General features: G+C 41.0%; 1 pseudogene; it reads left to right on the top strand.

Annotated features, from left to right (window-relative positions):
- Positions 1 to 1,173: 1,173 nt before the first annotated feature.
- On the top strand, positions 1,174 to 1,904 carry LOC102437927 (annotated as a pseudogene).
- The last annotated feature ends 7,459 nt before the right edge of the window (positions 1,905 to 9,363 follow it).

Raw genomic sequence — 9,363 nt, 5'->3', positions numbered from 1 at the left:
CCAAACCCTCTGATCGCCCTGCGGCTCTGTGTGTGACAGGGGGTGGGGCCACAACCTCCCTATCCGCCTTGCTTTGTTTGTGACAGGGGAAGGTGCCCCAACCCCTGATCAGCCCTGCTCTGTGCCTGATGGGGGGAGCTGCCCAACCCCCTGATGGGCCCTGCTCTGAGCCCGACCAGGGGCTGCACCTAGGGATTGGGCCTGCCCTCTACCACCCGGGAGAAGGCCTAAGCCAGCAGGTAATTATTTCCTGAGGGGTCCCAGACTGTGAGAAGGCACAGGATGGGCTGAGGGACCCCCTCTCCCCACCGAGTGCACAAATTTTTGTGCACCGGGCCTCTAGTTAAATACTAAAAGGAAATGAACTATCAAGCCATAAAAAAACAGGGAAAAGTAAAATGTATATTACTGAATAAAGAAGCCAACTGGAAAAGGCCACGTCCTATATGATTTCAACCACATGACATTCTGGATAAGTCAAAACCATGGGGACAGTAAAAAGAACAGTGGTTGCCAGGGGCTGAGGGAAGCTGGAGGGATGACTAGGAAGAGCACAGATAATTTGTTGGTTGGTGAAATTAGTCTCTGTGCTGCAATAATGATGGATACATGTTATTATACACTAGAGGCCCAGTGCACAAAATTCATACACAGGTGGGGTCCCTAGAGGCTGCCAGCTACTGGTGGGGGCCTCCCTTCCCCAAGTTTGCCAGTGGGCACAACCCCAGTTGAACTCCCAGTTGAACTCCATGTTGAGGGGACAATTTGCATATTAGGCTTTTATTATATAGGATTTGTGTAAATCCACAGAAGGTACAACACAAAGAGTAAACCTCATGATAGTACACTATGAACTTTGGTGATCATAATGCGTCCATGTAGGCTTATCAATTGTTAGAAATATACCACTCTTGTGGGGAAGTTCATAATGGGGAATGCTATATGTATGTGGGGGGAGGAGGTACATTGGAAAAATCTGTACCTTTTTCTTAATTTTTCTCTGACCCTAATGACTGGGGGAATAAAAAAAGGCTCCACCCACTGTTGGAAGCTTCTGCCCAGCTTGCATTGCCTATAGCAGAACCTGCATCATACCTTTATCTGTAGCCTTCCCTTAGGTCTTAAGGATCCCGACACTTTACGGTGGACGTCAGACTTGGTGGAACCGCAATTATGACGGTGGGGAAGAGCAGCAAGATGCTGTAGCACATCGACTACCGCATGCACTGCAACCTGCAGGACGGATGCATCTTCATCAGCACCTTTAAGGCCTTTGACAAGCACATGAACTTGATCCTCTGTGATTGTGACAAGTTCAGGAAGGTCAAACCAAAGACTGCGAAGCAGCCCGAGCGAGAAGAGAAGCGGGTTTTAGGTCTGGTGTTGCTGCGCGGGAGAACCTGATGTCCATGACTGTGCAGGAACCTGCCCCCAAAGATACTGGGATCTCTCGTCTACCTCTTGCAGGATCTGCAGGAGGCCCTGGGGTTGGCAGGGGGGCTGGAAGAGGAGTACCAGGTCGTGTTCCTATTCCGCAGGGTCCTGCGGGATTAGCAGCCCTGTCCGAGGGTTTTGGGGAACCTCCCACAGGTAACGACTCCACAGAGACGAAGCACTGTTGCAGCTGCCCTGTTGAGGCCACTGCAAGCATTACTGGAGCCCCAACTCAGTAGCACCAGGTTGGGCAGCTCCCTCCTTCAGGCATTATGACTCCTCCACCTGGTATGAGACCACCCATGGGCCCACCAATTGGGCTTCTCCCAACTCAAGGGACACTGTTAGGCATGCCTCCTCCATGAATGAGGCTCCCTCCTCTCCTTCCCCCCCTTAGCCCCTCCCCCCATCAGAGGTCAATCTCCCCCAGGAATGTGTCTACCAAGACCCTAGGATACTGTTGTCCTTAGCCTCTCTTTTCCTGCAGAGCATCTCATGAAACTGTGTAGAGTGTTTGTGAGCTTCTGTCCTCTCTTTGCTGCATTAATATTTGCTAATAAATGCATAGAGCAACAACAACAACAAACACCCCAAAACACATTAAACTCATACTTACATGAAACTGATTTGCATGAAGAGTTAAAGCTTTTCAGAAAACTGGATCCACTAAACACATTACCTAATGGCACCTTTTCCATTCTTTATTTTATTTTAAATTGAATTTATTTGGGTTACATTGGTCAATAAAAGTATATAGGATTCCAGTGCACAATTCTACAATACATCATCTGCACATTGCATTATGCACTTATCATCCGAAGACTAGTCTCCTTCCATCACCATTTATTGCCCCACTTACCATATTCCACCTGCTCCCAACCCTCATCACTCTTGTAATTACCATACTGTTGTCTGTGTCCCTGAGATTTTTTTCTTAATCCTTTCACCTGTTTCATCCAGTCCCCCTCCCCTCTGATAGCTGTCTGTCTGTTTTCTGTATCTATGAGTCTGCTTCTATTTTATTTATTTTGTTCACTAGATTCCACATACAAGTGAAATCATATGGTATTTGTCTTTCTTTGACTATCTTATTTCACTTAGCATAATACTCTTTAGGTCTATCTATACTGTTGCAAAGGTTAGATTTCCTTCTTTATAACTGAGTAATATTCCATTATATATATATGTGCCACAGTTTTTGTATCCACTCATTTACTGATGGGCACTTAGGCTACTTCCAAATATTAGCTATTGTAAATAGCACTGCAATGAACATAACTTGCATATATTCTTTCAAGTCAGTGTTTTGGGTTTCTTCGGTTATATTACAAGAAGGGGAATCACTGGTTCATAAGGTAGTTCCATTTTTAAATTTTTAAGGAAACTCCATACTGTTTTCCAAAGTGGCTGCACCAATCTACATTCCCAGCAACAGTGCATGATGGTTCTCTTTTCTCCACATTATTGCGAACACTTGTCATTTGTAGATTTATTGATGATAGTCATTTTGACAGATGTGAGACCATAAAAATTCTAGAAGAAGACACAAGCAGTAAAATCACAGACATTTCTTGCAGCCATATTTTTTTTTTACTGATACAGTTCCTTGGGCAAGGGAAACAAAAGAAAAATAAACAAAGGAGACTACATCAAGCTAAAAAGTTTTTCCACAGCAAAGAAAACCATCAGCAAAATGAAAAGACAACACATTTAATGAGAGAACATGTTCACCATGATACATCTGATAAGGACTGGCTGGGAATTTTGAACAGCCAAGTCAACTTTGCAAGGAAAAATGGCAGATGGCATAATGCAATTGGGTTGTTTTAGAAAGTGTTTCTTGCTTTGCATATTAATAAGCTCATTCTCCTCCTCTAGGTTCTCCCAGTTGTGGAGGTTTAAAAAAAATTTTTTCCCTACAGGTTCTATATGAGGTATTATAGATATACATAGAAGAAATAAGTTTCCAGAGGAACATCCTGTTTACCCCTGATTAGCCATGAAGCCACTTTAATCTCACTGTCTGTGAAGATTTTTACACCTGGTGTTAAAGTCCCATCTTACTATGGACATCTAGATCCATCACTGATCTTATAGGAGAAATGGAAACACAAATAGAACCTTACCCTGAGGATCTTGTCTCTGTCACTGAACAGGCACCAGGGCTGGTTAGGGGAAACCTCAGACCCACTAGATTACATGTGAATGTGAATATCGTCTTAGGGTTCCATGATGCAGTACAATTTCTCAACACTCACACACCCTCTGCATTACACACAACCAGTCTTCAATAAATATTTCTCTGTTAAATAGCATGAAAGGAATTTCAGAGTTTTAGGAGCCCTTAAATATCTGCTAGTCCAACCTGATTTTATAACAGAAACTAAATCTAAGATGCCAATAGAAAACAATTAGATAGTAAATGAGCTGGGAATAGAAAGAAATTGGACTTTCTCATTTTCTCTTCAGCAATATTTCCCTTCATTCCTTCTTGAAGTAGCATATTTCTGAGCAAAAAGGAACTGTCTAATGCAAGCCCAGCTACTACGATCTCTGCAGTCTGGTTCTGGAAAGGCCATGATCAATCATTTGGCCATTGGAATAGAGAATTCCAATTATTGTAAACTAGTAACCCGGTGCATGAAATTCGTGCACATTAAAAGGGAATTAATTAGCAGAAATATTTAAATATTGCTATTTGCCCTTTCTCTATAATAGAAGTGAGAGAGGTGAAAGAAAGTTAGTAAAATATATATGAAAATAATATATAAATTTATTAATAAATAAACAGTAACAAAATGATATAACAACAGAGGCATGATATAAAAACAACAAATACATGATATGAAAACAACAAAAACATGATATAAAAACAACAAAAACATGATATAAAAACAATAATGATGCAAACAATGACTGATAAAGTGATTAAACTTATTCTAATATCTCCCTGTATACCACATTAAGAGTGAAAACACTTTCAGAGTGCTTGACTAATTTCCCTTGTGATGAAGTATTTAGAACTTTAACTTTAATGTCACATGCTCTTCAAACTCAAGAGAAAGCAACATATAACTTACCATGTGCGAAAACGGGTTCAGGTAGGAATATGCCTACTCTGTCTAGAGTTTGTCCTTGTGATGTATTAATAGTCATCGCAAATGCTGGCATCACGGGAAACTGTCATTGAATCAATTTAAATGGAAGGCCAGTGTCGGATGGGGACAAATTAATTCTTGGAATCAGAACAACCTCTCCCTATGCAGATCCTGTTAATACTTCACCTTCAATAATGTTAGGTCGTAATGTTTTGATAATAAATCTGGCACCATTACAAAGACCCCATTTACTATTAAGATTTCTCAGTAGCATGATGATTGCACCAACTTTCAATTTTAATTTCTGACACAGCTTTCCCGAAAGAGTAATACTATTAAGAAATTCGATGGGAAAATTTTCCTTTTCAGCATCATCTGTTGAATCAATGGAATCGTCACTCAAATATGTGTGAAAATCTCCATTGAGTATATCCAAAATTTCTTCATTTAATTTTTGAACCTGCTCATTTTTTTGGACAAAGAATTGCACATTTATATATATTTTTAATATTATCTATAGATTAGTATTTCATAGGTAGCTTCAATAATAGATCCATCACAAATAATTTCATAGGGGATTTCAATAATATCTATTCCTAAATGAAAACTGCTATCAAGTTTGCTATCTCCAAGTTTTACTAACCATTCACTATAAGCAGAATCCTCTGATCTCATATTTTTTGTAAGAGACAACTTTCTGAAACATCCCCAAACATTATAGTACTTTAAACTCATTTGTACTATGGCAGATCACATAGCATGCGGTACAATACTGAGACATTGTCGAAAATCCCCTACAAGAAGGAGAACTTTCCCACCAAATACAACATTCAAATCCATAATTTCTCTTATTAATCTGTCTATGGCATTTATAGCATGACTAAATGCCATGGTGCATTCATCAATAATGAGAAGTTGGGCCTTTTTAATAGTTTTAGCAACTTCACTGTTTATATCGAGTCTAGAAATTGAAGTTTCGTTTAATGGAATCAATAATTTATATTGGAAATGAAAGGTGCTTCCACCAAGAAATAAATTTGCAGCAATTCCTGTAGGCGCTGTGGGTAAAAGAGTACCAATACGACCTCTAATATAATGTATTAAAACTTTATACAGATATGCAGGTGAATAGGATTCCTAGCTGGCAGGCCCATGACAGCAAGCTGGCCACCTTTCGATTCTGGGAGGAATGGGGTTCCCTCCTTCCTCCCGTCAGGGTCCAGGGTGAAGGTGAACGGGGTTTCTGGCTGGCAGGCCACAGCAAGCTATCCAACAGCGGATTCTGTGAGGAATGGGGCTCCCTCCTTCCTACTGTCAAGGTCTGGTTTGAAGGCCAGCCACGCCCCCTATTGGGCCAGACCCAGAGTTCTACCAGGCTGTGGCCTCCTCCTCAGCAACCCAGGACTGACTGCTGCTGGGATCTCCTGGAGCTCTGGGGGTGGGTTCTTCCCTCAGCCCTCGCGGGAAACAGCTCAGGGAGGGTGCAGTCCTTGGCAAAGCGACCCAGGACTCAGTGGGTCCATGCTCTGAGGGTCAGTTCCTGCCTCAAACCTGGCCCTTATTGGAAACAGCTCCGGGAAACAGCTCGGGGAGGGCACAGCCATTGCCAAGACAACCCTGCAGGACTGACTTCCTTCTGGTTGGTGGAGCCTCGGTCGTGATGTTACACCCAGGGTTTTTATATAAATAGATAGATGTTTGACACGTTGGTCAGGAAAGGAGACTAAAGTTGAGCCACTGTTACTGTATCAGTAACCAGACCCTCACTCACTGGCTTCTGTAAGAGGAAGCCAAAGGTGATGGTGCCATCCTCAACACACACAGATGTATTTCTAAGGACTTTCCTGGAAGTAGCTAATATATTTGTTACCCCAAGTTGACATTCTTTGAAGACAGGATATGAGTATAATGAACACAACTCACATATTGTCAGCAAAAATGATAGTTGGAATTTGGAAACTCAGGTAGGTGGCAGTCCATGAAGGTGCCAGGTAAAGGTTTTTCAGGCCAACATTTTGGTGATGGGTAAAACAATATTCTATGGATTAATCATGGAGCTCATAATTTTGTCCAAGGTCTGGATATATCTGTGCTATAGTTAACACATGAAACACTGGTTTTCATATGAATGGTCATATTTACACCATCACCATCAGATCTGTATGCCATAACTATCAAAAGGACAAATATTGACTTTACGTCTCTAAAAAGAAGGAAATGTGCCCAGAGAAAGATTTGAGGAATTTTATCTTGTGGAGAATAAAAGACCCTCAAAATCCAGAAGTTTTACATACTTAAAAACACACATTTTACAGATACATGTATATTTACATATTCAGTTGATATTCTTTACCAGAGCTGTCTTTAAATCTTTAAGGGTGTGAGAGGTGGAAAAAAGATCAGATTTATTCTTTGTAATCTCAGAAGAACAGTGAGTTCAAATAATCAGAAAGGAGCTCCCACTTCTGATGTGAGGTAGTCTTGGTTTCCCAGGGACCATTTAGGGTCAGTTCCTGTTTGTACTATTTCCTTACCAGACACAGGCAATCGAGAAGTAAAAGTGGGTAAGAAAGGGTTTTGGGCAGAGAAAGATAATTCTGGAAACTCACAGGACTGAAGGACTTTATCATTGTCTTAGGGCAAGATCAGTGTAGTGGAGTTCGTGAGAAAAATGATACAGTGTGGAATCTGAGACAGTGAAGGGCAGAGAGGCAGGATCCATGCCAGGAGAATTGGATTATATTTTAGATAAAATTCTACTAAGGATATGAGTTAGTAATTGTATTTTAGGACAGGTTATCCATCTTGATAAGAAAATTAAACCATGCCAAGAATAAACTTACATGTAGTTTTATTTTCTCAGAAGATGTACTTTTTTTAAATACTTTGAGGAATATAAGACACACAGCATTAAAATAGATTTCTTTTAAAATTTATTTATTGATTTGAGAGAGACAGAGAGAAACATTGATTTGTTGTCCCACTTACTTATGCATTCATTGGTTGGTTTTTGCATGTGACCTGCCCAGGGATCAGACTCACAATCTTGGTTATTGGGATAAAGCTCTAACCAACTGAGCTACTCAGCCAGGGCCTAGAATAGGTTTCTTACTGTGTGTCAGATTTCTCACTGCAATTTAAGCCAACCTGTGGGTCAAATTGTTTCCTATGTTTGATATTAATAACTCATGGAAGATATCTCCTGCTCCCTTATCATGGAAATTCAATCCTTTACTTTTAATCACAGTCATCTTAATTGAGGAAAGATTCCTAATATTCACTTTGGTACTGACAGTTCTCTGGGAATAGCAAGGTCACAGGCAAAATCAGCTTAGAGGAGCAGGCTTTGAGATAGAAGGTACTTGAAATATCCAATGATCTTCTCCCCCAAACTCTAATCTTTTCCTTACATATTCCTTTTAGAAAGAGCTTTTCTTCATAGAAGACAAATGAGGATGGCAGGTTTAGCTAAAAAGGGAGGGATTTTAAATTTAAAAAATTTTTTCAATTTCAGATTGTATTCAATATTATTTTGTATTAGTTTCAAAAGTATAGCAAAGGGCTTAGAAAATTATATACTTTATAGAGTGGTCTTCATGCTGCTTCAAGGGTCCACCTGGTCCCACACATAGTTATCACGATATTATCGCTACCACGAAATTCTTGCAGGGGGCTCTCCTCAGCCCAGCCTGCACCGTTTCCAATCCGGGAACCCTCAGGGGATGTTCGACTGGCAGTTTAATAAACCGGCAGTGGAACATTCCTCTCACAACCCTGGACCGCTGGCTTCTAATCGCTCATCTGCCTGCCTGCCTGGTTGCCCCTAACTGCCCCCCTTTGCCAGCCTCATTGCCCCTTACTGCCTGTGCCTGCCAGCCTGATCACCCCTAACTGCCCCCACCCTGCCAGCCAGGTCGCCCCCAACTGCACCTCCCCGCCAGCCTGGTCACCCCTAACTGCCCCCTCCTTGCTGGCCTGGTCACCCCATGCAGCCTGCTTGTTCAGTCGTTTGGTTGTCCCTCATTAACCCCCCTGCTGGCCTGGTAGTAGGCAGCCATCCTGTGAGGGCTTGAGGGTTAATTTGCATATTACCTCTTTATTATATAGGATTCCCTATGTTGTAATGTACATCTTTGTGACTAATCTGTAACTACTATTTTGTACTGCTTAAGCCCTTCCCCTTTTTCACCTAGCCTACAACTGTCTGTCTGTTGTCTAAATCTATGGGTCTGTTTCTATTTTGTTTGTTTCTTTTGTTCATTAGATTCTACATGCAAGTGAAATCATATAGTATTTGTCTTTCTCTGTCTGATTTATTTCCCTTAGCATTATACACTCTAGGTCCATCCATACTGTTGTAAAAGTAAGATTTAATTCATTTTTAAGGCTCAGTTGTATTCCATTGTGTTTATGTATGACAGCTTGAAGAGGAAGATTTTATATGTATTTTTTGCTTAAGAGAGTGAACTATTGTGTTTTCCAAATTTCAAACATGTAAACCAGGCCATTGTAGAATAAATACCAACAGCATCTACTCTTTCCAAAATATTAACAATGACTCAGTAGTGTGCAGAGTTACAAACCTTGATCTCTATATTCTTCCGTATTCTCTGATTTGACTTAATTTATTTGACCAATTACTGTTTTGAGTCCCTCAGAGACACAGGGTAAGAGAATATTTAACAGCAAGTTCAGTAGTTGTGAATATAACCACAAGATGGCAGTGCACCTCACTGATGCAGAACATGTGGAGGGTGCATTTTAGTGGATTCTGAATGAACAGGCTTTGGCAGAAGCACAGTCTTTTTCTTATTGGCTGGGTAGAATGTGA

The sequence above is a fragment of the Myotis lucifugus genome, unplaced genomic scaffold (assembly GCF_000147115.1).
Source record: "Myotis lucifugus unplaced genomic scaffold, Myoluc2.0 scaffold_297, whole genome shotgun sequence".
In the NCBI taxonomy this organism is placed as follows: Eukaryota; Metazoa; Chordata; class Mammalia; order Chiroptera; family Vespertilionidae; genus Myotis; species Myotis lucifugus.
The sequence above is the reverse complement of the archived record's forward strand: the minus strand, read 5'-3'. Positions and strand labels throughout refer to the sequence as shown.